Source organism: Thunnus albacares, chromosome 23 (genome assembly GCF_914725855.1).
Source record: "Thunnus albacares chromosome 23, fThuAlb1.1, whole genome shotgun sequence".
NCBI lineage: Eukaryota > Metazoa > Chordata > Actinopteri > Scombriformes > Scombridae > Thunnus > Thunnus albacares.
The window spans coordinates 13,189,753-13,217,555 of record NC_058128.1 but is presented as its reverse complement, the minus strand read 5'-3'; the positions used below and the strand labels follow the sequence as shown (position 1 = coordinate 13,217,555).

Here is a 27,803-nt window from a genome sequence, read left to right as displayed (position 1 = left end):
CATTATTTTGTGAAAGCGTCCTTTAACTTCATGATTAGTGGGGATTATGTTATAATAACCTCCTTCCTAAATAACTTATTTTATCAATTCCTGTATCAGTAAAATATAATTTCCCAAAAACCCAGATTGAGTGTCCAACCAAGATACCCTCCAAAAACATTCTCTTTAATATATTTTAACACAAAAAATAAGCAAATCATCACATTGCATAAGCTGGAATGGGATCATTTTTGTATAAAACATGATTTAAATGATTAATTGCTTCACAATACTTGCTGATTATTTTCTTACCATCAACTCTACATAAAGTAACAATACTTTTACGTGAGTCAAATATTTTGGTCCTCCTTCCACCTTTGGCATTTTCAAGATCCACTGAATCTAGGTTTCAGCAGTTTACAAACACACCCTCCGCCTACACACCGTCTGACACAGTAGATCCAAAGACACATTAAAGTGAGCAATCACCGCCTAACAACACCCTTGCAAAGGTCACGTCAGCTTCATCATCCTAATCATCAAACACCATCACTTTCTGTGATTTAGGGTTGCAGTAAAAGCATCATAACCCGCCCAACCACATCCCTGCCCATAAACGTAACCATGGCAACAAGGATGTCGGACTGCCCTCCGACGATGCATCTTTGGGATTCTCTGTGCGTCGCTGCAGGGTGACAAGTCAGGCGTAAAGAGTCGATTTAGCTGCGGCATTGGGGAGGCTCGCACATTAGCAGAAAGGAAATAGGAGCCAGCAAATACTTAGTGGGTGATTGGCTCCGCAATAACAGAACACCCCCTTTGGCAGCTCGTCAAGCGGTGCTATACGGATGCCATTACAAACGGGGCCATTAGCAAGCACAGAGGCTTTGTGAGGCATGTCGCTGCTTCACGCCTTTAGCCCCTAGGGCTGTTTTAAGATGTGTATGATCAGCTGTATGCTGCTCATCTTGTGTGTTCAGCTTTTTTTTTTTTTTTACCAGATAGATAGAAAGAGAGATAAAACTCAAAACTGCATTTTCACCAAACAACAAACTGAATGTTGTCCATTTGATAAACATGAGTTTTCCATCCAACTGCAAAAATATCCAGTACTTAAAGACAATTTCATGTAACAAGGTAAAACATCTAGTACAGATCCCTCTAAATGCCTAGTTACATGAGTCCCCTTTGCAAAAAGAAGCAATTTGGGTCAAAACATGGCACTCTGTGTATATACAACGCCTCAGAGGATCAGACCCAGATCTGAGTCAGAAACAAAACCTTTCTGTTTGCCTTGTATGAACTAAGAACTTCAGACTGCTCTTTCCATTTCATATAGATGTAATGTTGTCCACTTTATGGTTTAATAGCACCTAATAGCAGCTATTTAGTGCTGTTTTAAAATAGCACTAAATAGACACACTAAATACATACATACTGTAGGCAGAACTAGAGACTACAGCTGCATTATAAAGATTTTCTCACTGTAGGAGAATGTGATTTTTTATGCCTCCTGCAGTGCTGAGGAACAGAACATACTGTATGTAAGTGACTAGATATGCACATTAGTGCCAGTAATATGCAGTAAAAAGCTTTACCTATGGTAGGCTGAATATGTCATCACCATAGGGTGCATTGATGCTCCCTCTTTGATGTAGGGGGGGAAAGGTAAGTCAAATACCATCTATATATTATCATCTAAAACAAAAAACAAAATAAATCTACACAAATACACATTTTTACAAAGTGGTCTGATAGAACAACCTGCATCGTCACCAATAGAAGACGCTACTAGACGCACCAGCTAATAATTTCCCACTCATAATTTTACTTGTCAGCTCTACTGTATTTGTATTCTATTATAATTGACTAAATTGTTCTTGATAACTGAAATAATTAGCAGCTGGTATTCACAGATAGCATGGCTGTGAGGGAAATTGCTAATCAGCCAATTAGCATGCTGCTAAAGTGAAAGTACATACCTGTAATACCAGTGATATTTTGTTGTTGAATGCAGCATAAACAGGGTCTGACTGTAAATTTAAAACAGAAAAACAGAAAGGGAAGAGTGAAACACATTTCTTTTCTGCTCTGATTGGTTTGCGCTTCACTGCATTCTCAAAATGAAGGGAAGAAAGAAAGAGCTTTCTCGACTTACTACATTTTACATGCTGAGTTCATACCTTGTGGAAACAAATGTCCCCCTGTTGCTTTTTCTCTCTCTGAACACACCCTGGACAGATCATGGCAGCAGATCTCATCTCCTCTTATACAAAATACTACACATTATACAAAATATGTGCAAATAGTCAATATTAAAGGACTCAGACTGCGATCAGGACCAAAAAATATATATCTGAGACTTCTCTTTTCACATAACCCTTTGACCTTGTCTGTTCCATGACGGTACAAGTGAGTCATCCTGATTTTATTTGGTGGTAGTGATAACATTGTGTGCCAAACTAAATTTCCAACACTGTCTCCAGGAAATCACATTTATATACTGCTAATTTGTTTACCCAATTATGTTTTGTGGGGAGTTATAATTGCTGACTGGATTATGTTCCCTGGCGATGCTTTTTTTTTGTAGTGTACATGAATGCAGTGTTTTGCAAGTTGCAGGAATGTTTTCAGTGTGGATAGAGGATCTATAAAGTGCAGAATATTGGAGATCAGGTTCCTCCATTTATCATTTAAATATAACCAATTGAGACAGGGTTGAAATTTCATGAGTTTGATGACTCTGCCAACCGTTTTATTAGAAGACTATGCACTATCATTGACTTCTTTCTGTTCTAAAAGTCCTACAGTTTCTGCATACACCAGCCATTTTGACCATTCAGTGAAAAAACGTCTCCCTCCAGTGAGGTCCTGTGTAGCTAAAGGTCTAGCCAAGCAAAGGTCGCAGCTACAATACCCTCTGGATGTACCCATGCTAAAAATGCATGCATGCATGGTAGAGTACCACGATTTGGATGAAAGTGTCCGCCGAATAATGTGTGTTATGTAAAATTAGTTGCCTGCCCTGCCCGTGCCGGCTGTGCACTTCAACAGTCTCCTCTACCACCCATGAGATGGTGCACTAACACCCCAGGAGGTTTTTTTTTTTTTTTTTCCACAGTCCCGCAGGCACCCTCACTGACTGGCATCTCATTAGGAGAGCAGAGCGCCATGTTCGTGTGTTCGCCGCCAGACAGACCACGCCACAGGCTGCATGCTAATTGCAGAGGCGTAGCCGGCATGAGACGACCTTGTATGGTAAAAGGAAGGAGGCAGTGAAGTGGTTTTGTTTAGCGTCTGGCAGGCAGGGGGCTCTCCTCCACAGACCGCTTTTGTCCTGACCTTGTGCAGCAAAGTCAGCCAAGTCTGACCACTCAGTGGAGTGAGATCATAAAGTGGAAGTCTCATTAAAAAAATATGAAGCAACATAGAGTGTAATGAAGGTAGTAAACACCTTTCTTATCACACTGTGTTATATAACAGCTTGTAATGAGTAAAGAATCTAAGTGACTGACATTATTCTGACATTAATCTGCTGCTTCTCATAACTGTGACAATTTCAAAGCCTCTACGTGTTTTTTTTTTTTTTTTTTTGCTTGACAACTTATTAGGTTCAAAGCTTCAAGTGAAAGTCACATTCAAAACACACACTGACAGTAATTTAACACATATAGGCAGCAATATATATGCATTCACCTTTTGTGACATTAATTTACAACGTGTCTCAGCTGTATTATAGTTTGGAGGCTTCGGTCGTCCTCACAAAGGGCATGTAATTTCCACCGAACATGAAAAGCTGCTTTATAATCCTTAATAACAACAGAGATGATACACAAGACATTTTCTTTTTCTTTTTTTTATCGCCATGAAGTGTACCGTACTGTAGATGGGGACTTCTCCCGACTTGTTTATTTCAAACACTGAACCCTGTCTGGCTCTATCTGTTATTTCATCATAACCTCTCCGGTCCAATAACACGACCTTTTGGCAGCGCACTCAATCTCAGCCCTCACATCTGACAGGTTTTCTCAAGCAGCTAAACTGTAAAGTCCTCAGATTAAATTCCAATCAATGACAAAACACGTAAACACTTGGACGGAGAAGGAGAGGGAGAAGGAGATTCAGGTGTGTGTGTGTAACTGTCCAATAAAGGTCAAATATGGCTACTGTACAGATTCCTCAGTTATAGTGACAGGAGGCCTGCTGGAGGAAGGGATGGTTTTGTATCTTTCTAATACTTGAATCTTGGCAAAATTTAATTTAGTTCCTGCAAATAAAGAATATAAAGAATGTGATGAGAGAGAGAGAGTCGCTGGCCTGTCTGTTTTAGTGCCATTAGTTCTTCCCTGCCACTCATTGATAAAGAGGCGCTGCCATCAGCCAAACCAGCCATCTCCTTCAGTCCTCATTAAAATGTCGTCATATTAAAAAATCATTTCAGGCCTTTGCTGATGAGCGTTTTATTGCCTTCATGAAAATGTTCTCACTTTTAGAGTCAACGGGAGAGAGAAAACCTTCAGTGAGTAATGAAAGCGGGGATGGAGGGGGGAGAGAGAAAGGGAGAGGACAGAGCAGATAAGGGTGATTTGTTGCAAACTTGGGAGGATGATTTTGATTTTTTTAGACCGTTAATAATTTCTTCATTCAGTTGCCCTACATAAACATCCTTTCTTTGTAATGATGTACATATATATTAGAAAAAAAGTGAGCTGTTATCTTGCTCAGTGACCTGAACATGAGCTCAGACTGGTGTAGCGCTGTCACTTCAGTCAAGGTAGGATACCTCCAGTAATCAAGATAATATAAAGTCTATGTAATGCAGTATTAAGGGATGTTATGGGAGACTTGCAGCATGTTAGTTCTTGGTTGATAATACAATGCAATGAAAATACAGCGATGAAAATACAGTTAGCTCCATGAATTTATCATCAATCAATTTAAACAAAAAATGCTAAACATTTACTTTTAACATTTAACATTTAACATTTTAATGTCTTGACTGTTTTCCTTTTATTATATAGAGTCACACAAGCTCTGATCTTGATAAAGAGCTTATCTTGTATTGGTCACTCTTACAAGACTTTCCAGTTTTATCTCAAGGTCTCTGAGACTTAATAGTGGTGAGACTTTCTTCCTCTGGGCCTTTAAGTTTTGGATCAACCTGCTCGACTAGAACAGTCAGTATCATTTTTTAATCCCTCAACAAGCAGCTGCTTCAAGTGCCAGAAGGGGGGTTTGTTGTATTATTTGGGATGGCATCTAGGTGAATCCTCACTTAGCATTGACAAAATATACTTATTTGCCTCACAATTCTCTTAGTGTAAATAATTTTAAGATCCCGAAATTGTGATAACAGTGCCTCATTTTGTAACAGCAACACATATAAAATAGAAAAGTAAAGAATCATAAAACAAATTCTTCCAAATAAGTTTGTGCCTGTAAATTTGGTATCTCTTAGACTACTTCAGACTTTTGGTAGTAAACTCTGAAGAGTTTCAGAAGAGACCAGAAACATGATTAAAAGGTTTCAACAAAAGTAGCAATTTTATTCTGCTTAATTTTCTGGCTTGTGCACAAAGAGGTTGTGTTTACTAAGGGATTAAATCTCAAATATATCTCTATAGCACATCTGTATGACATTTTTAATGTTTTCAATAACTCTTCTTGTTAAAGTTCTTTGTAAACTCTGTTTTAAGCAAGTGAAAACCACATCCAACACAATGTACATATTTCAAATCACCAATAATAGCTCTATCCAATTAGCAGTTAACACTCCTAATGCCAATACCTACGACACCACGTTGTCAATACAGGCCCTCTTACTCTACAGAGACCTCCGACAAATGGACAAAAAACAACCTTTTCGGGTAGGTTAGATGTTGCAATTGAACAGGGAGGCTGGAGTTAATCTTCTACCAGCTTGCAAGATGCTTCCACAAGCACTTTTTATCGTGGCAACACGTGAAATGGAAAAAGCAATCTCCTCATTTCCCCTGCAGTGGAAAAACCAGCAGCAGCAGAAACTTAGAGGCTATCAAGGGGAGTGTAAAGGTTACTGGGAAGAAAATTTCAGGCACGCATCTTTAACAATAAACTAATGAAAATCCTGTGGTCTCTTAATGACATCAGGTTGCTCTATGTTGTATAAATAAAGCTTTATAAAGTCTGGGAAGGCTGAATTTGCTCTTGTAGATTCCACAGGAGCAGGATATATAATGAAAGTGGCTGAAACATCAAAGGCACAACACAGGATTCAGTATAAATGGACACAATCTTACACCTATTCATCCTCATGGACTTATTATCTGAGGTAGCACATCTGCTCTTACTGTTTGGACTTATTTCCATTCTTCTTTTCAGCTTTTTACCATATCCATTTTGCTGATTTGTCACTGATATAATGAAAAGCTGAGCAGAAAGCTGATGGGTTGTAGTATAGACGCCTCTGCTGCACATCACTCCAAGATGTAAATTCAATGCTGCCATATGCTGATGTTTACAGGGCATCAGCAGAGATTTAATGATTCTGGTTGTATCTGATGAAGAAGTAAAAGTTTTGCACCCTTTGTTATGTTGCAGCACGCTATCTTTCTCTTCCTGATAATCGAATTTCTATTCAAAGTGGAGCAAAAATAACAACATTAGCACTGTGGATACAGTGCTCTTTCCCTGAGCTGTGTGTTATGTTTATAAGATTTTTTTTTTTAATTGGAAATAGAAACAAGAGTGCACCACAATCAATCTATTAATGTGGGGAAACCATGGATTATGAGAGGAAATTAAACTACTTGCACACACACGGAGAAGCAACAAAAACGCACACACACACACACACTCAGCACACAAACACACGGTTCATAGGAGTACACTAATGTCCCAGCAGAATACACATAACTACTTGACTGGCCTCAAGGGATGTACATAATATCTACGCTTTAATTTCAGATAGCAAGTACCGTAAGCATATCCTGTTACAAGCCATTACAAGAGTTTAATGCCAGACGCTGTGTTGGGGATAATGTTTGTTATGCTCTCATTTTATATCCTCACTTCTTAGGATTTAACTGTTTGAGATGAGATGAAAAGATTCCTGCTATTTCGGTTACGGATAGAGTTTCTTGTTTTGCAAAATGTAATTAAAATATTCGGTTGAAAATAACTTCACATGCTTCGTTCTGATGTTAAGGCTGATTCAGAAGTGTGAGTAAAAAGTTATAGAGACATGAACTAATTGCTTTTTCCTTCTGGGTCCTGGGTGTAATACCCTTTATTTTGGATGTAATTTTTAGGATGTACAAGCCACTGTGGCTGTGTGACAAACACATTTATTTCTTGCCCTGGGTCTGGGCTGATGTTCATACTCTTGCCAGTCAGAGAACTGCTCGTGGCTTGGTTTTTAGTTGTAACACAGACAGAAGGTGCCAAACCAACGTTAGGCCATTACTTATCCTAGAACCTACTGAGGTCTAGGCAGAAATAGAAAGCATGCTGAAACATGCCAGTCAAGAGAAGCACTGCTAAATGTTGTTCTAACCATTGTGAGAACACATTGTTGGAAAATTAGTTAGAAAAGCAGAAAAAAAACAAGCCTCTAGCTTGCGAAAAAACATGTTTTGGGGTGTGTAAATCCTGATAAATCGTGCGTTTGAGGGCAATGATGTTCATTTGTGACATCCTCATTTCATATTCTCGCCAGTTGGGCATGCCTCAGTTTTGAGGTGTAATATAGGCCTGCCAAATCAGCGGTAGCCCCATTACTCATCCCCCTCTGTGCTGTCTCCTGGCTTGTGCTCCGGCGCTAATGCAGATTACAGGGATATATGAGGGCTATTTTGTTCGCTGCAGGGTGGAAACGATCACAGGCAACCCCATCCCTCTCTGATGTACGACTCTACATCTGTTCCCCCCACGAAAGCCTATCTGGAGATCCATCAGAGCCAAGCTCTTATCAGATCTGAGGCTGCTACATCTATTGCACATCAATTATAGATGCTATGTGTAAAAAATTGGGTCACTCTATCAACACATGCTCTCGATCCTCAGAGACATTATTTGGTTAAGTGATTAGTGACTTGACTTTAGATACAGTTTGTGTGTGTTGTAAGAGTTAAAGGGTCCATTTATAATGCATGATTATATAGACACAAGGGCCTCCAGCGAAGGAGAATAATATGCAACTAATAATGGTTTTGCCATAATGATAATGTGACTCAAACTTTCTCTGTGCACAAAGAAATAAGTTAAAAGTAAAGAGAATCAATCCAACAATTCATCACAAATATCTGCACGTATCAAGATCTTTCAGGACCTTCGGTGGCCTGTGTTTGTGGGAGTTCGTGCAGGTGGAAATCCGCACAGGTGTGAAGTGCATCCCTCATAATCGATAAACCCATTTTTTCCAGCTACAAGACAATCTGAGGTGATAAATGAGCCAGGCTGCATTAGTCGTAGTGGAAAATCAGCCGCTCGCTCCCTGACAAAGAACACAGACGTATTATTCAAATTTCTATCTACTGTATTCTGTGACCAGGACACGTCCAAAAAAAAACACACGTTTAATCTTTATGCAGGTCTTTCCTCATCTGTTGGGTAAATAGACCATTCATCATATTATTGGGCTTTTTACAGCTTGACTGTTTGAGTGATCTGTCTCTCAAACAGCCTCTCTCCCTGGCAGCCCAATCAATCATTTTTCAATGAAGATGTCACAGCTCATTGTGTGGAGTGTTATCCCAAACAATTTCCAGACCCTTTTAAGATGATAAATTAAAAGCTCAACTTATTTTGTACACGAGGACAGTTCTTCCTCTCTACAAAATGTGAAAATACAGTATTCTAACAGGCAGTGTTTTACCCATATGCCTTGTGGTTTTAATACTGTACTGTTTCCACCTCAGTGGAGATGTTAGCAGGTGCAGGAATGTCTGAGTGTGCTCACTATTAACTTTTCATTAGGCACTGTAAACCGCACAAGTCATCAAGAAGTAGTTGCTGCTCAACAAGGGACATAATTGGTTTGTGGTTAATGACTGTTTGAAGCTGTTAATTGTGGGTGTGTCTGTAAAATCACAGTTTGAGCTCTTAAGGACTTCAAACGCTTTCAGAAAGAAGAGAAACTTTCTTCAGATTGACAGCTTGTCTTGAACAGTAGATAGTCTCTTGTTATTGGAGGTACTCAGCAAACAACAGATAATGACCCTTAATTCAATAATGAAGCCATGAGATTGACTCATTAAATAACCAAACAGCAGCAGTAGAGTAATGAGGTTTTCACTCCTCAGGTGGAATTATGATTCCTCTGTAAACATACCTCATCTGCTTGCTTCTCTCTTCTGTTTTCATCACAGGATCCTTCAGGATTCGATGCAGAGACCTGCGACATCAGGAGGCCATCACCTGACAACCAAGATGTCTGTTAGATAACACAGAGTGCAGACAAAGCAAAGATATGAACACACACATATCATACATCACACATGAACTTTGGCTCATCATACTTCATTCTTTTCAACTGCAATCCTCTCACTCTTTTCTTTCACGAGCCTCTGCTTAGTCATAGCGTCACCAGGTAAACAAAAGTACATGAACTTCTAACTGAGATCATTTTTTAGATTAGATCAAGTTTAGATTACAAATGTTACAAGTAACAAATACAAATTGTAATACAATGTAGTGGTGAAAGTATTCAAGGAATACCAAAATGTAAAAATACATTATTACAAGTATGAGGCTTTAATACAACATTTGACTTAAGTAAGTATTATCACCAAAATGTACTCACTTGTTCACAAGTAGAAGCATTAATAATCCAGAATGGCTCCTTTAAGAGTGTTGTATAATTATATTATATTACTGGATTATCAGCACTGGTGCATTAATACGTGAGCAGCATTTTGATGTTGTAGGTGGACGAGATGGAGCTAATTTGAACTACGTCATATACATTGGGTAGTTTATTCCCTAACAATGCCTCATATACTATAAGATAATCATATGTTTTATGTGTAAAATCTTTAATCTGCAAAATAACTAGGAGTGATAAGTGTAAAATAAATAAGGTGCAATAAAAAAAGTACAATATTTCCACCTGAAATGTTTGTGTTAGCATAGTAAAGTATAAAGTAAAGTAGATAATGAATGTAAAGTTGGTACTTTCCAACTTAGTAGTAAAACATACTATATAATATCTGCTATAGATCCAGCCAATAAAGATAGAATCAGTTCTTTGAACAATATCATTATTGGCCATTAAATTCATGTTTTCTGTGTATATCTCTAAACAAATATGTAACGGGTTATGCTATAAACTGCAGCCACTCTCCGTATAAATCTGACATTTCTTAGATTAAATGTAATCTGTTACCTCACCAGTCACACCTCGTCTCATGAGGCCTGGCAGAGGATTTGTGAGGATCCATAGGTCCGTTCTTCAATGCGTCAGCCCCCACCAACGCCACCGCAACCTCTATCTCCCCACCCTCAGCGCACCACAGTTGCATTATTAAACTTGTATAAGATCATTAGCATACAAAGCAGGAAAGCTACTGCGGTGGAGTCATACATATTTATCTGGACGTGCCTGACTTGTGTGTGCATGCGCTTGTACTGTAACTCCTTCATACGCAGGCGTGACTGGCTTTCTGCTGCAGGAGATGGCACATTACAGAGCTGCAGATGGAGACTATGAAGTGGATATTAGTGGGAGCATGTCTAGTTTTAAGGGATAGATATTTATGTGCGTAACATCTGAAGAAACACGAGCTCGCGTTTGCCTTAAAGTACACATTTAAACATGCACGGCTGCCTGTAAGACTAAGAAAATGTGTGTATTTGGAAGCAGAGCAGATGGAGTTTGGTTAGGTTCATCAGCGGTTCGCTTCGAGCATATCAAATATAGTTTACACACAGGAATTTCAGAGTCTAGTAATGCCCGCAATACATATTCATCTGCTGCACAGAAGCACACAATCAAACAAAGAGAAAGACAAACAGGAGGCCTTGTAAATACTTATGGGTTGCCTTTGCCTTTTGAATGAGCTTCTTTTTTTCTCTCCTTCCCTTGTTCCCTTCCTACTTCCAAATCCACTTTCTCCTCAACCATGCCATCCCTGTTTCCCAGCCCTCTTGGGGGATCACTCTCTACACTTTTCTTCTTTTCCTCAACCTCTTGGCTGAGAGCACAACCCCTCCTTTTTTTTTGCGATGCAGAGCCCTCTGTTAATATTCCTTCCTCCTTCCTTCTCTCTCCTCCCTCCTGTGAGATTGCTGTTGTGTCTTATGGCTTTTTATTCCTACGTGATGGTAGATGGGTTCATGTAGGAGTAGAAGCCACTAAACACGCGGTGAGTGCTCAACGCGCTGGCCAACACAAGCAGTGAGCTTCCTGTGGATATGACAGCTGCCATGTTCACATCAATGTCCTGCGCATTATCAAGAGTATGCACACGGTAAAAATAGTACAAGGTAATCACTGCAGAGAGTGGTTTCTGTCTCAGGTTATCTTTTTAAGACCTAATTGAATTGAACAATGGGTTTTAAGACAATAGAGGAGAATGTACAGTAAGTTTGGGGCTGACAAATCAAACTGAAGGAATCTTTAGTTGTGAACGGACCTACTTTTCACAACGATTTCCCACCTGCATGCTGCCTGCATGTGCCCTGAATTTCAAACTCACTCCTCCATTCCTCTGCCCCGGGGTCGCTGTACAGTACTGGAGCTGGAAAGTTCTCAAAATAGAGATGCAGGAGGAGTGGATGCCACAATTGAAATGAAACATCGTGCAGAGGTAGGTCATCAGTGTTCGATAATGGACAGAATCTGACAACTTGTGTTTAAGGTTGGGGAATAATGGTTAAAAGGAAGCAGTGAAGAAATGGGAAACAAACAGCAGTATCTCAGTCCAAGTCTGACGTTTTTTGACCCATCCAACCACCAAGACGTCCAACCATTGTGGACTTCTTGGTTCTGTATAGTCACACTACCTCCTCCTTTGCTTCCCTGACAAACAAGAGTCGTAAACATGTAATTTTGGTGAATTTGCTGAGTTTTTCTTGCTTGGCCAGTCTAAAATTAATGTTTTATGGACATTATTTTACGTATGCATTTCTGTAAGCACCAGCCTGAAAACTACAACTCAGCGCTACCCCAACCCCCTTAAATTTCTGCCCACTCGCAAATTATGTCCGTGACATTTTGGCCAGCTCAAAATGGTTATCAATGGTATTTACCAGCAACAACGTAATTCCAGAGCTGAACTCGGTGTCAACCAATTAAACAAGAAATTCAAATGATCCTGTTCCTGTTGGGTCCAGTTGGGAGCTATGGGGTTTGGGTTTAAATGTCACCCTTTTGTTTGTATTTGCTGTAAAATAAGCTGCTCACTCTCCTCATGTGCAGAATCTGACTATAACCTTAATGGGTTGTTGACGGCAACCAAAACCTGAATTATTAATCCCTGGATATTACAAGAGTTTGACACATGCTTGCAATTGTGTGACATTACTTCAGCGCTGATATGAGGTGGATAATTATTCAAGATGAAATTGCAATAGATATGGTCTGCTGAGGTTTAATGATTTATTCAGCGCTGTAAGTTGTTATGATCTAATATTCAGTGGGTGCATTATCAGTTTAATTTATTTTTCAGGTTCCCACTCCTACGTAGGTTTTTTTTTGTCTTTATAGAAACATGGGGAGGTCTGAGAGAATAGTAGAGTAGGGGAGACACATTAGAAGAGGCTGAGAGAGGATTCGATTCTGGATCAGCGGGGGTCCATGGGAATCTAAAGGTGGGAATCAACCACTATAGCATCTATGGGAAAGAGCCTGCATTATTTAAAATAGTGCTAGCATATGAAGGGGAAGTTGTGTTTGAATAGATTGATGTCGTCCTCTGTTTCGCCCAAGGGTGTGTGCGCCTTTTCCTGCGTTCTCCCTGTTATGACCCAACTGCACTGTGAACGTCATATTTCCAAAATGTCAAAATGTTCAGTGAAATAAGACAGCACAGCCTCATTTTCACTTTGACAAGCATTTTTTTTTTAAATTATGCAATGGTTTCCGTGAGTCCTCGGGTTATGAAACTCAATCGAGCCACACAAGGTCACTTTAATCCTCAAGTTCAGGTAAAAAACATGAAAATCATCACAAACTGCAGAAATGGGATTTTCTTCTGACAGCTGCAGAATTGTAGTGTGTTTGTGTACAGTAGGTTTAATGTATGAGTGTTGTGCTACTGTATCTAACCCCCCTCAGGCTACACTTTGATTTCCCTGTAATAAATAATGCTCTTTTGTGTTCTGTGCTTCATTTGTTCCCTGTTGTAATGTCAGTGCTGCTCAATAAATTATGAATCACGCCTGTTCAACCTGCCTCATATCTCTTGTTTCATTTGTCTATCAAACTCGTTTTTTTTTTTCCTGTTTCTCAAATGCCACACACCGACACACCCTAAATGTACACCCAAACACACATACACACGCACACGAGGTCAGCTTTATAATATGTCTTTTCTTGAAAGTTGGGCTGTTTAACTCCAAAACCTCACTGGATTTGATCAAATCTCAAGGCGACACAGGAGGGAAACTGCTTTATGTGCACAATAAGAAACACTACAAACAGTGATTGAGCAGCAGGGATACAGTAGTAAAAACCTGTTAAATTATTAGTCACAGTCGATTTTTTCTGTAAATACACTACAAGGAAGTCAATAATAGACACCAGGTGTTGAAATACCTAATAAAAACCCAATAAGTGCATTTTAAACTGTCTATCAGTGTCATAACTTGTCATGTTCAGTGCATGTAAGCCATGAAATTCCCACACAAACACTATATACTGATTCATTAAAAAATAAAGATGTCATTACTCCCTGCACTGTGTTTTTCTACAAGTTGTCTAACAGCAGGCGAGCTGAAGGATTGTTTAGGAGTAACTCGGATGCCGAGGATGAATTGCACAGGCACAGCGTGATTCTTTCACTTTCTTTTCTCAGAGATTTTGGGCAGCAAAGCTCGCCTACACACACCAGCTGGCTGTTGTCTGGGGGAATCGCCTCAGCCATCTTTTATCTGATGAAATCAGAGGAAATCCACAAGCAGCCCAAGGCAGACCACACATCCTTTTTTTTTTTTTTTATTCCTCTACTCAATAATTCTCAGTGATAGGCCTCTTCTTTAAGCACTGGCACCACTCCTCATTCCAATTAGTGAAGGGCAAAGAGGCCCCCTTGTTTGTCGGCGTGCAAACGGTAATTGGATAATCCCTGAAATTTGGGCGAGTGCACAAAAGGGAATCTGTAATTAAACCACAAAGTCTGTCAAATATTGACACAGATGAGTCCTGCAAAGTATACGTAGATACAGGGGATGAGTCAACATTAATGTGCAGGTTTTTCAAATTCCACAAATGATTCCTGTAAAACCAAAGTTTTATGCACAAGGGGGAATGATGAGTTTTTGTTGTGAAGTTTAGCTTCTATTAAAAAATACTGAAAAAAATCCATCCTAATATTAGGATGGATTTGATATTAGGAACATTATTTTGCATAATCCCTTTGATTAATTATCTTTAAAAAAGCTTTAAATCCACCTTTAACTTGTCTCCTCATGTTCATTTATATCTCTATTTATGAGCAGTTGTGCTCAGTGTGGCACATTTAGCTTCACCATCAGATTCACCAGGTTGTTGTGTTTCAGGTGGTGCAATAGAGTGTGTGTCACCATCTACATTAACTGAGTTTCCAAAATAACATTTCCACATTTGCAAAAAGTGAGAGCTACTCATACAAAAACAAACAAAAAAAAAAAATAGAAAGTAATTTAGTAATCAGAAAACTGTAAAGTGTTAATAGTCCTTGTTTTGCAGCCGCCTTATAATGAAAGTTCCTCAACTGAAGTCCATTCGCCATCTTTGAATCGATCGCTACTAACAGTGTGACCTGTGGACGCCCCATTCTGACAGCAGTGTGCTGAGTTACACAGATTTTTCTCAACGTCTCACTAAAACCCATCACAAGGAGACGTCTCCTCTCAGAGTCCACTTAATGAGAGTGTAGCGTCAGCGTTTTGGCTGCAATTACAGTGCTTAGGACTCTTTAATGATATGTTAATGGCTTGGCTGTATTACCTCTCAGCTGCCCAAACAACATTAAATACCCTGCGGCTGATTAATCCGGCATCCACAAAAACACCCAATTAGAGGGAAAATGTTTGAATCTTCTTCTGCCAACAACATTGAGCCAAAAAAGACACGCACTGAAAGAAATGCTATATTTTCCCCAAGATACACTAATGGAGAAGATAACTGGGGCTTTAAAATCAATTCATTCCTTTTTTACACTGAATACATGATTATTTCTTATATTTTAGATGTTCCCTAATGCAGAATGACTTCAGAAGAGTTAGGGTTACTTTGCTCAAGGGCACTGTGCCAAAACACACAGCTGTTGTTGAACACTGGGTGTCATGAGGGTCAAACCTGTGACCTCTCAGTTACATAACGCTCTGTCGAGCCAGCAGGCCTCCCTGCCTACTCACTGCTGCTCTGCAACAAAAGTCAGAGATACCAAGAGACACAGTTAAAACATCTAACATGACTTGCACTAATTAAGTGCATGTTGTTTTTTTGTTCTACTTAAAATGAAACACCTTGAAAAAATGATGAAAAGTTACAGTCATATTAGTGAGATGACTCCTGACAGAGGTGCTGAGGAAAACTTTAAAGAAACTATCATCAAAGCAATGACATCCTCCTCAAAAAAACCTACTGTTCTGCATTTTAAAGCAAAATATTCATTAAAAAAACAAAGCTCATTCCTCAGCATTACCATTGTGCCAACTACGATTAAGCGGCGACACATTTCCAACAACTCCCAGTGCAACTTCACTCTTGTCAGCACATGATTGCTGTCGACGTAGAACTCAGGGGGCAATAGTGATTATTAATGTGCAACATCTGAAGTCAACCTCATGAGGGGGAATTCATTTTCCAGGAGTTCCTTTCGTAACGTACACAGAGCAGTGACAAAGCACTGCCGAGTCCGTAGAGGAGGAGGAGATCCCAACCCATCTACAAAACACACAGACAACAGAAAGTAGTGAGAGAAACTAAAGTCAGATGGTTAAAGGTATATTTTGTCTTGTATTGTGCTTGTACCTAATTCATTCCCAACTTATGGTGCTTTACAGTTTACTTTATACAGCAGTATATAGAGATGGGTGACAAATTGAAGGAAACCCCAACATATAGTGTCCTGGTAGGATGTTGTTCAACCACTAGTCTCAGAACAGCTTTAATGCTGATTGTCTTTCAACTCCACTCCAGAAACATACACTGGAATAATACCTGTTTTCTACTAATTTGAGAAAACGCAACTACATTTTGTCATGATCCCTGCCTCCGTCCTGTTTATATTGTTTCCGTCGCCCTTTCTGTCTCTGTCCCTGCCTTCAGCCCCACACTCTCTCTTCTCTTGGTTTTGCCGTTCTCCACCTGTCTACCAGATGCCCCTGGACTTTCTTGCCTGGATCCAACACCTACCTGCTCACCTGTTGCCACTCCCCAATTATGCTCACCAGATGCTCATTACCTCATCAGCCCCAGTAGCTTATAAACTGGTCCTCTGCCATCCGTCCCCTGCCAGTTTGTTGATGTTGCTTCACTGTATACTTGCATGCTAGCCACCCTGTTACCTGTTTACTTGTGGTTTAGACCGTTCACCTGTTTGTGACCTGCCTGCCTTGCCGCTTCAGACTTTTTGATTATTAAATCCCCTTTTCCCCAATCTATCTTTTTGTCTTTGGTGTCTGTATTTGGGTCCTCCCCCTGTTTGCCCTGCTATCTCGTACCCACACCCATGACACATTTAGGAAAATACACCGTGTGAGCACATTATAAACTAAAATAATGATGCAGGAGTCAGTTCATACAGTACTTTAGTGGTGCAAATTCTCTAACAAAGGGCAAATAATCAAATTACTACTGTCACACACTCATCAAACCATTCAGTGGCCTGTGGATGGAGGCATTGTCATCCTCTGTCATCCTGTCAGGTTTTTCCCATAATTTGTCACTCTGTAACATTTATCAGAGTTCTGCAGTCAGCAATGACTTCGCAAAATTACGTTTTTTTTAAATGAAAAACACACAATGAACTCATAAAGCATGATGCATTGTCCTTAATGATAAGTCTATATAGTCAAATATAGTTGACAAAATAATCTTAAAGTCCATTTAGTAGCGGTTCTGTAGCTTTTGATCATATTATATGATCTTCATCAGCAGATGCAGTCGTTGCAGTTCATATTTCCATTTGTCTTCTGACGATATTAAATGCCTCTAATGCAAGTTAGTGCATCAATATTTCATCATCCTGAAAGGGCTGATACTTTAAACTCCCATCCAAAGTACATTTTACCAATATTGTTGTACTTGAGCTAAATATCATTCGTTTTTTATTTCAAATGAGTATTTTCCTATTGTAGTATTATATTTTTTAATCAATAAAAGATTTGAAGAGCATAGGAGGAGAAATAAAAGCAAAAGCTGAAGTAGTGGTTGAAATTTTACTACCAGTAATAAACAGTGTTGAGCATAGTAACATGTTACAGTGATTACTTTTTACAGTAATTATACAATACAATTTGAAAACAATGAGAAAACTCCCACACACTATCTCGCTCACTGCTGGAATATTTGTTACTTCATAATGTTTCAGTCTGTCTGACTGAAGGTGTGCGAGAGTTTTTCTTATTGTTTTGACACACCTGTCGCATATTCTGTTGTGCAGAGATTTTTTTTTTTTTCCAATTTTTGAGGGAATACAATTTGAAATTCAGTAATTACATTTCAGTTACTAATCCCAGTATCGCTCTGTTACTTTAACATTCTGGGGGGGAACCTGTTTCCTATCTTACCAGGAGTTTGATGGAGGAATATCAATTTCTCTCTGTGCATTCAGTTGACAGACTGATATGGTGTCTTGTCAAAGTATGTTTCCCTGTCAATCTGCGTTTCCCTTTACCTTTACCTGCACACAGCCTTATCCCTAACCAGTTCTCTCTGCTATGCCTAATCATAACCTAAGCCCTAATCCTAACTGTGGAGGTGGTACAATTCTAACAGAAGGGAAACACTAATCAAAGGGCTCTGGAGGTGGCCTTACCAAAAGAGGATAAATATCCCTCCCTCTAACTCCAAAGTTGTCTTATTTATATGCTTTGTGTTCTTAGCTGACTTGCTACTGGAGGCGTACAGTGCGTGAAACCTCCAGAGGATGGGATAGGTCTTTTTCACACATGTTTTGACATGTTACAGTAGGAAAAGCTGTAAACGATATAATTAACAATGACTGCATTCCATTTAACTGCCTCAGTCCTGCTGGTATTAGGCATGCTGGATCACTGTCATGGCTTACTGGGACACTTTACTAGAACAAGGCCATCGTTAATGTTATTGATAACACCTGTGCTTTTACCACTATGACAAGTCAAAATGTCTGCTTTGAAAAAGGCCAATTCTGGAGCGCTGCTGCTATAGTCAGCAGGACTACCATTAAGCTAGACATTGATGGTCAGTAAATACCGCCAAATGTCTGCTGGCTGTTAGTGTGACCACAACGTCTCGTTTTCTCTTCCTAGATGTGACATTGGGGTGTGGCTGCTTTAAAGTTGTTTAAATAATTACTTTTGCTAGTAATTAGTGAACTAGTGTAATTACCTTTTCAATGAGTAATATTTCATGAGTAATTTATTACATTTTTTGACTAATTTGTCCAAAGTCTATAACAAAAGTGACAATTTAAATGCAGTCATGTCTTTGACTAATAATATAACTACTCTTGTGGCTATTACAGCTTGTAATAGTTTAACAATCATCATTTTCTCCACCATGAAAGCTTCTTTCAGAGTGGCAGGCAGGTCTGTGCTTTTACCTCCATCTCGTCTGTCTCTTATCATCTCTCATCAGCAGGGGATGAGAAAGAGGTTGGAAGGGCGGCAGCTCATCCAAGGCAAAGAGGAGAGCCAAAAGAAGGCAGCATCCTTATCAAAGGCCTGGGTGCTGAGCCTCGGTTAAAAATAGAAACTGAGGGAGATTGGCATCGATTTCTGCAGGCGTTGACGGCCCGATTGACAGCAGCACCGTGGCGTCGGGCTGTTGAGCCATCGAGGGAATCCGCCAGACTGCCTATGATGAGATGAGATGGGAAGATAACTTCTGACAAGCCCTCCGCCCGCCACCCATCTCTAATCACCCCGTCTGCACACACACACGCACACAAACATGCACACACAGAGAGAAAAAGTAATTACCACATGCATGCACACGCACGCACACACGCCGAGACGCACACTTGCTGCCCCCTGAGCAAGTAATGGCACTTTGGCTGGCTGAGCATCCACCTGTCTGGTGTCTCCTGCCAAGCCAAAGCTCATGTGCTCACATACATACAAAATACCTCTGGATGTCCCTCCACAGCCACCAGCCACTGTCCTTAAGGGTTATCACACTAAATCATACTCCATCAGTAAATAGGGCCTAATATCCATGAGACATCCCGAATGGGGATGTCAGCAACCTTTGTTTTACTGCTGTAAATGATTTCCACTAAGTGATTACTGTTATTACACTGTCTACTTTACTGCACTTGAATGTTATTCCTTTCCCCGCGGTATTATTATTTAGTCAGGCAAATATGCTTAACAGTCTTTTTATCAGTATTTTTAGGATGTCAATGTGAAAATAACAAATCTTTAAATCTAATCGGAGATTATTTTCTTCCTAGCATCTTCAAAAGGAATAGTTTAACATTTTGGGGAATACACTTCACTTCAGTGCCAAGAGTTAGATGAGAAGATTGATATTATTTACATTTATGTCTGTTTTAAGTCCAGGTGCAATTAATTTGCCTTTTTGTCTATTACAGCATACATATCTGCTCTGTAAATAATGTGTCCTGTGTTCTCCTTTGAAAAAAAAAATCAGAAACCAAATGGGAGAAATTTATATCCTTATTTCGATACAGAAAATCAAATCTTGAATAAAGCAATAACTTGGCATTCAATCATAGGCAGAGCAGACGGTCACACTGAGCCTGATAGCATCCTGCTACACAACACAAGAGCCACAGACTCTGAACAACAACCCATATCAGCTTTCCTGCTAGTCTCCCTCTTATCTAAATTACAAACATGAACACACGTCTTGTCCTGCACCTTAGCTTGTTGAATGACCCACCAAACAAACATTCAGTGGGGAAAAAGTGTGCCACAAACATCAGTTAGCAGGCTAGAAAGCTAATTAGCTCCTCAGCTGCAGCTAATTAAACAACATGTAAACATACCTGAAAAATTACACTTTGGACCTGTTAGATGCTGGTTTGGTCATTGCTCCTCAAAATCCCTGTTATCAACACACTGTCCATGACTTGTATCTACAGCAGTTTACTTCTCTGTTGTGTACGGTGTAACGTTAGCCTGCCAGCTAATGTCAATCAAACAAAACTCTGAAAAACCATGCAACCGGCTTATAACGAAATCAGCATTTCTGATATTTCCCCAAAGACCTGTTTTCTTTATTCATAATAATACGTTTAAAAAACATTTTTTTGATTGCAAAGACGGATGATTAAATGCCATTTTCAGTTGGACCTTATTATGAAGCTGGAGACAGAAGCCTTTTAGTCAGAAACAGGTGGCTCTGTCCGAAGGTAACAAAGTCCGGTTACCAGCACCTCTAAAACTCACTAAATAACATGTTACTGTACATCTAGTGTTAGTTTATTTAATATGTACAAAAACCTAAGTATCCCTCTCCTGTTTCACTTACAGAGCCAAGCTAGCTGTTTCCCTGTTTTCAATCTTTATGCTAAGCTAAGAAGAGTGGCATTGATCTTCTCATCTAACTCTCAGCAAGAAAGCAAACAGGTGTATTTACCAAAACATCGAACTATTCTTCTAACACTCAAATGTTTACAGTGAGGGCTTGTGGAAGAAATCATCTTCAATATATGGATATATGTTCATAAAATAATGTTCTAATAAATGTCCTGCCATAAAGATTTAATCTACAGGGCCTCTATCTCACTGACATTCATGGTCTCTCACAAAAGATGTTTTATGTTCTAGGCACCAGCATATGAGATAAGATGGTAGCCTTGGATGGGTAACAAAGCTATCTTCGTTATTTACAATTAGAGTTTACTCTGACCCTGTGTGCCAAAGTGTTCCCTCCTCTTGGGTTGCATGATCTGTGCAATACTAGAAGAATTGACTTTTTCCTGTAATCCTTTAAGTTTTTGGTGTGACTGTATCCATGTATACACTGTGCCAAAGGCTTCTCTAATATCAGATATTTGTTTTCAATAAACTTCATATATTCAAGTAAGAATCAACTGAAGTCTGTGGCGTTTCTTCATCTTTATTCTTTATCACGGTTTTATTGGCCAGACATTGTTAAAGTACAAGATTTCTCCAACAGGGCTGTATAGCCAGGATTATAGAGATGTTTAAGTCATGATTTAAAGTACCCCAAAGTTTTATTTAAATGAAGTTCTTTCATGGAAATTCATCTGGAAACAACTCAAATAACTAAACTCGTATTAAAATAACAGCCTACCAAAAGTTATTTCTCAGAAACTTAGGGGTTTATTAGAAAATTGCAGACCTGAAAGTAAAGCGTTTTATTTCTTAAAGGACCAGTGTGTAGGATTTAGTGGTATCTAGCGGTGAGGTTGCAGATTGCAACCAACTGAATACCCCCCTTCCAAGCATGTAGGAGAAAGCAAAACATGAAAGGCCCTTTCTAGAGCCAGTGGTTTGGTTTGATTTGTCCATTCTGGGCTACTGTAGAAACATGGTGGTGCAACATGGCAAGCTCCACGGAAGAGGACCCACTCCCTACGTAGATATAAAGGGCTCATTCTAAGATAACGAAAACACAACAATTCTTATTTTCAGGTGATTATACACTAATTAAAACATACTTATGAATATTATATTCCATATCTGCCAAGTCCATTCTACTAGATGCCACTAAATCCTACACACTGCACCTTTAATACACATATAATTCAGTTGGAGAAATATTGGAACCTTTTTTTTTTTATTGGCCTGGAAGTGATCAAATGTCAATATACTGAGTCTAAAGCGTAAGCTAACATTGCTAAAATAACAAATCCCCCCCCTTACTTACATAGTATGCTAAATAGAATACATTATATTACATTTTATATTAAATTATATATATACATTAATTTCACAAATTGCCTCTTTGAAGTGTAGTATATTTAAAAATATGCAAGGAATTATTAATGAAAAAGATTCACTTGACCTATAACTTTAGTGCTCATAATTCTATAGGTTTTGAGGTTTCTGTAAGATTTTACCAAAAGTTATATAAGGTTTTCATAAGGGATTTCACAAAAACACCTGAATATCAACATCAACAACTGTGAGACTTAAAATAAAACTAGACTTAAAATCAAGTTCATAGAAAACGATTGAGTAAAAATAAGGATGTTTAATTCTGGTGTGGGACATTTGTCACATGCAATCCTCTCTCGCACACTCTCTCTCATCCTTCTTTTCTCTGACGATTGTAAAATTATCCAATAAAGTCAAAATAATCATCATTAAAAGCCGAAAGTTTGACTTCTACTTATAATTAGGTGATTTGCAGCAATCTGCCACAAGGACTCTGTCAATCTGTCAGCATGATCCTCCTCCTGTTAAAACCGCCTCAGAGACAATTACTCTGGGCTCCTCCTAATTAGAAACTCATTGAAATTTATGAGTGCCTGTTATGAATTATTGAGTTCTGTTTCCTGTGAGAGATGCCATTAGGGAAGTTTAAGCAAGTGAATTTCTTAAAGGCCCCTTTATCAGTTAATGTCCATGTTCAGTTGGATTATCACAAGGTATGTGTCTCCATCTGGTGGTGAAAAGGAGAAATTGTATATTTAAGGTGGTAAATGAGGTGTTTTAATTTTGGTAACGTTTTGTTTTACAGGTCCCCTAAGTTTATTGTAGTAAATTATGTTAGTAATTTCCAGGTATTTAATTAATTCAATTTGTAGGACATTTTACACACATTTGGTGCAAATTATAAGAAAAAAAAACGTTTTTTTTTTTTTGCAAAATATCTTAATAAATTAGATAAATCTTGATAATTCTTTAACTGACAGAAAATACTTAGTGTGTAGTTTTGTGGGCTAAACTGAACATTTCTTTGAAAGGGGTATGTAATTTGGTAGTATAAGGGAAATGTGCTCATTATAGTTTTTAAGAAACAACTTTATATGCTAAGATGTAGTTTGATAAACTAGGAAAAAACTACACACTGAAAAGTATTTTCTGCTGTATTTTCTGTTATTTGTTATTATTTGTACCAAATTGCACCAATGTGTCTGCAAAATAGCATAAAAATTTATAAAAGACCTGAAATTTACTAAGAAAATGTTAAGGAAAATAGTATAAAATTAAAGGGCCTGTAAAATAAAGCATTACCCACATTTTCCTATCCTGCTGTGTGACAGGTTTGAGTTAGAATATGTAAAAAAAAAAAAAATTAACAGCTAAAAATAAAAAGCTGTTTAAATAGTTTATTATGAAGATTAAATGTCGGTTTATCTGTTGTTACAGAAGCTCTATTTCAATATTTTTTGAGATGCAACAGTAGGCCTACATACTTAAGTGATATGAGGATGCACATTAACAGCTTGTCCAGAGTAAGGAATGAATATATTAATTCCTTCGATATATAACATCAAACCACAGGGTTCATGGTGATGTTGTGGACATTGAGATGTACTCTCATGTTGGATGTTTGGTGAAACGTCTTGTGACAATGAACACACTGATAGTGAGGTTTCTCTTCTGTATGTGTCCTCATTTGTTTGCTCAGTGTTGTGTTGGACACAAATATAGTGTCTCCCCTGTGTGGTATCTCCAGTGTACAATGTGGTGAAACTCTTTCTGCATTCCCATTGATGAAGCTTCTCCCTGTGTGTGAGTGCATGAATGTTTCAGCAGGTCAACTGAGCAATAAAAGGACATACCATATGTGCAAGTGAGTGCACAAGTGAGAATTTAAGATTTGGTTTAGTAAGAAACTTCTGCAGCAGTGCAAGCAGATGAATCTCTTTTCTCCAGTGTGATACAGCAGATGAACTTTAAGGTTGCCCTGGACCTTAAATGTCTTATCACACAGGCTCCAGCAAAACAGCCCCTCACTAGTGTGAACACTGCTGTGTCGCTTTACATTTGACAGCCAGCTAAATGCCCTTCCACACTGAGGGCATGCATGTTTTTGGTTCTTCTATGAACATTCATGTTTACGTCTAGCTGAATCTTTTTCTCGTTACTCTTTTCACACAGAAAACACTGAAAGGTGTCTTCTGCAGAGTGAACAACGTGACGCTGCTTCAGATTTTTCTCACAATTTTTGGCCTTTTCAAAGAGTGAAAACAGTGATGTCCTTTCAAGAGTTCCAGAGATTTGAACATCTTCCCAAATTCCTGGCAGGTCACTGAAGAGAGGGGTTTTGGGTTCGTGCTGAGTGGTAGGGAGACGTTGGCTCTGCTCCCTGTAGACCACTGGATCAAGCCCTCTCTCAATGGCTCCTTGTTTCTACTCTGATCCAGATGTCACTTCACTCATGCCACTGAGCTTTCTGAGCATCTGGATTGCTCACCAGCTGTTTCTGCCACAAGAGTTAGTCATGAATTCGCTCAACAGCATCTACACGCCAAGTAGACAATCCAGTCACTGCTATGTGCTTTCAAGGAAGAGACAGGTGTAATGATAAAATGATTAGTCGATTAACCAATTAGTGGATTGACAGAAAATGAATCAACAGCTATTTAGATGATTGATGCCAGACATTTGCTTCTTTGGGTTCTGACATATTTTTATCCGCCACACCTGCAAAGAAATCATCATGGACTCCTGATAATTTTACTATTTTCTGAAATTTTATATAGACCAAACAATTAATGAAAAAAATAGTCAGCAGTTTAATCTTTAATGAAATAGCAACTGTAAGGGAGGCCTCCATGTCATGTTGGAGTTACCATAAATATCAGTTTCTAACACCTGAGCCATAATTACAACTGGAAAACTGATTTTGCTCAAAGTTCTGATATCCGACTCGGTGATACAGATGTGCCTAAAAACAAAACAAAACAAACCAAAGTCCATCATTCAAGGCAATTAAAACCAAATTTAATGGATATAGTTTAATCCTCACTCAAACAACTCTGCAATTACACATTGTAAACATGGGAATCTTTCTCATCTGCACCATCCATCCCCTATGACATGAATGCAACATGAGATGCCTTAGTAAAGATTCCACAGCATCATGCTCCAGCTGTGATATGCTAAAATAACGTCAGAGTTGAGAACATGCGGTCAGCCACATCTGATAAACTATACTTAAACCCAGTTGGAAGACTTGCAACAACATCATATTTATTACCTGATTAACCATTTCCAGCACTGACCTGCATTTAAACTGCTTTTCCCAACACAAGGCAAACATAGTGACCACAGTATCCGTGCATCAAGCCATTTATACCAAAGAGGGGCACTGGAAGAAGGGTCAGGCCATGTGTTACATATTTATGTAGTTGTTGCCTACATCATGTTGACACTACAGTTGGTTCCTCGCTTCAGTGTCTTCTGTTCTTAATTTCTTGTCCCTGTTTTGTTTCTCATCCATTATATGATTGACTTGATCTTCACATGTCACTGACGTTTGTTGACATGCGATTGTGGACAGGATGGTGTCTGACATGGACAATTGTCCTGATGAAGAGGGAATCGTTCATTCAGGATGACCGAGACAGCATGGACAAGTCTCTAGACTGTGTTGTTGCATTGCTTGTAAAATGCTGGATAAATATTTGGTCCTTCAAGTAAAGTTTGTGTTCTAGTCTGTTTAGTGTAATGAATATTTTTAACACTCAACCTTCACCTTGTTTCAGGTTGAGAGTAAAGTGCAAATTTTCCACTGTGTGTTTTTCAGCTCATCCTAGAGTTAATCCATTTGACTGTGAAGCTTTCTACGATCACCTCAACAGTTAGCTGACAGCAAAAAAAAAACTACATGCATGAGGAGATGGATAAATTAAAAAATGGATGAATGGATAAATTAAAAAAATAAAAAATAACTTCTCTTGGGCATCATAACAGCTCAAAGACGAACGGGTTGAGAGGTTGTCAAAGTCAAAATTCTTGAGTCTTATCTAATTTATACTCTGTAAACTCATAATTATTATTAAACTTGCTGTCAAATGTTGAGTTCTCCTGACTAAAACTTGGCTGAACACTCACTCTGTCAAGGACACTTTGAAGAATAATCAGTGTAATCAGTCCTCATTCTGTAAAGTTTATGTTCCTGAAGATCTCAGGATGTTTTTGCAGCTCCAAAAATGGGACAGCATCAAAAAAGTGACAAGAATTAAGAGCCTATTATGCTAATACATCTTGCAGTACATGTGTGCTTTTAATATAATCGTGCTGATTCAAAGAAATATGATTGAACTTTGTCCTACACCATGTACTGATCTGAAGCCTTCTTTAAATTTTATATATTTGCACAGGAATTAGTGTCTCTTTTTGTAATCAACTGAAGCATAAGACAGTAGAATAATTCCTTTATATTTATAAGAGTGTCATTTGTGTCTCATAAACACCTGGCAGGGAGAAGGTGCTTTGAGGGACTGAGATGTTGGCATGATCTGCAGGCAGAAAACACAAATAATTTGTAAAGTTTGGTCTTTTTAGCAAGTATTTTCAACTTTTCAGGTTAAGTAGCCACTTATAATACAGGAAAATGACTCTGAGAATTCTCAGATTGGATGAAAGGTGTGGATTTACTAAGGTGTGTTTGCAGTTTTAAATGGAACTCTAGGTGAAGACAGCAACAGTGTGGCTTAGCTTAAGAGTGTTGAGCTAGTGTTGTAGTGTCACCTGCCACACCAGTGTCTTCACAATATGGAGAGGAAGCAAGAGGTGACAGCCCACTCTCCCGCAGCTGTGAGTTTGATGGATCACTGGAACTGTCGTCAGTCTCTTCATCACTGCTGTCGCCACCTTTCCCACTTATTATACTATCAATGTGATCTTCTGATGCCACTGACGTCTGCTTAGATGCAAGTGTGGATAAAATAGTGTCTGACTTGAGGGAGAACTCACATGAAATAGAAAACCTTCATGTTAGAGGCAGAATTCTTCAAAGAGAGAGATGATGATTGACAGTAATGGATACAAACAAATCAAATCTCATCATTTTTGTGCAATCTAAATTCATCAATTATTGTGACAGTTTAGATCAGAAGTAGATATAAACCAAAGCATTAAACTGAATTAAAAAAAAAAAAAAACATCAGTAAAAATGGGCTGATTAGTGCATTATTACTATAGTCTTTTACAAAATGACAAATGTAACAGGCTTTTACTTTTAGTCAACTTTTGTCGCTGTTTCTGATGCTGCAGAATCTTCTTCAGATCCTCATGATCAGAGACAAACGGCTCAAACTGAAAGTCAAAGGAAGACAGGTCAAACATGGAGGACACTTGGAAAAGTGGAAAAGAGTGGAGAGATGTTCAATTAAGAAGTTCCTATGATTTTTCAATTTTAAAATGTTCAGCACCTATTTTGAAGATTACTCCTGACCATGTGGGTCTGTATTTATAATTGTGTGGACACAGGAGTACCGATAATAAACAGCAATGTCCAAGTCTTGATGGGAAGTTAACCACATATTTCACAACCAGAGCCAACCACCACTTTCACTGTGATTTTCACACAGTTTTTATCA

The 27,803-nt window shown here is 38.7% G+C and overlaps 2 long non-coding RNA genes across 2 annotated transcripts in view; one reads left to right on the top strand and one right to left on the bottom strand.

Moving 5' to 3' along the window:
- The window catches only part of LOC122974937, a 47,186-nt gene extending 36,279 nt beyond the window's left edge, over window positions 1–10,907 (top strand). The window contains exon 3 of the long non-coding RNA XR_006400503.1: window positions 9,327–10,907. This is a non-coding gene — a long non-coding RNA (uncharacterized LOC122974937). The remainder of the gene's footprint in view (window positions 1–9,326) is intronic.
- Window positions 10,908–25,174: 14,267 nt separating this feature from the next.
- Window positions 25,175–27,541, bottom strand: LOC122974938. Its single transcript, XR_006400504.1, has 2 exons — window positions 26,953–27,541; window positions 25,175–26,720 (listed from the first exon to the last, which is right to left on the bottom strand). It is a non-coding gene; the product is annotated as an uncharacterized LOC122974938 (long non-coding RNA).
- Between the last annotated feature and the right edge of the window lie 262 nt (window positions 27,542–27,803).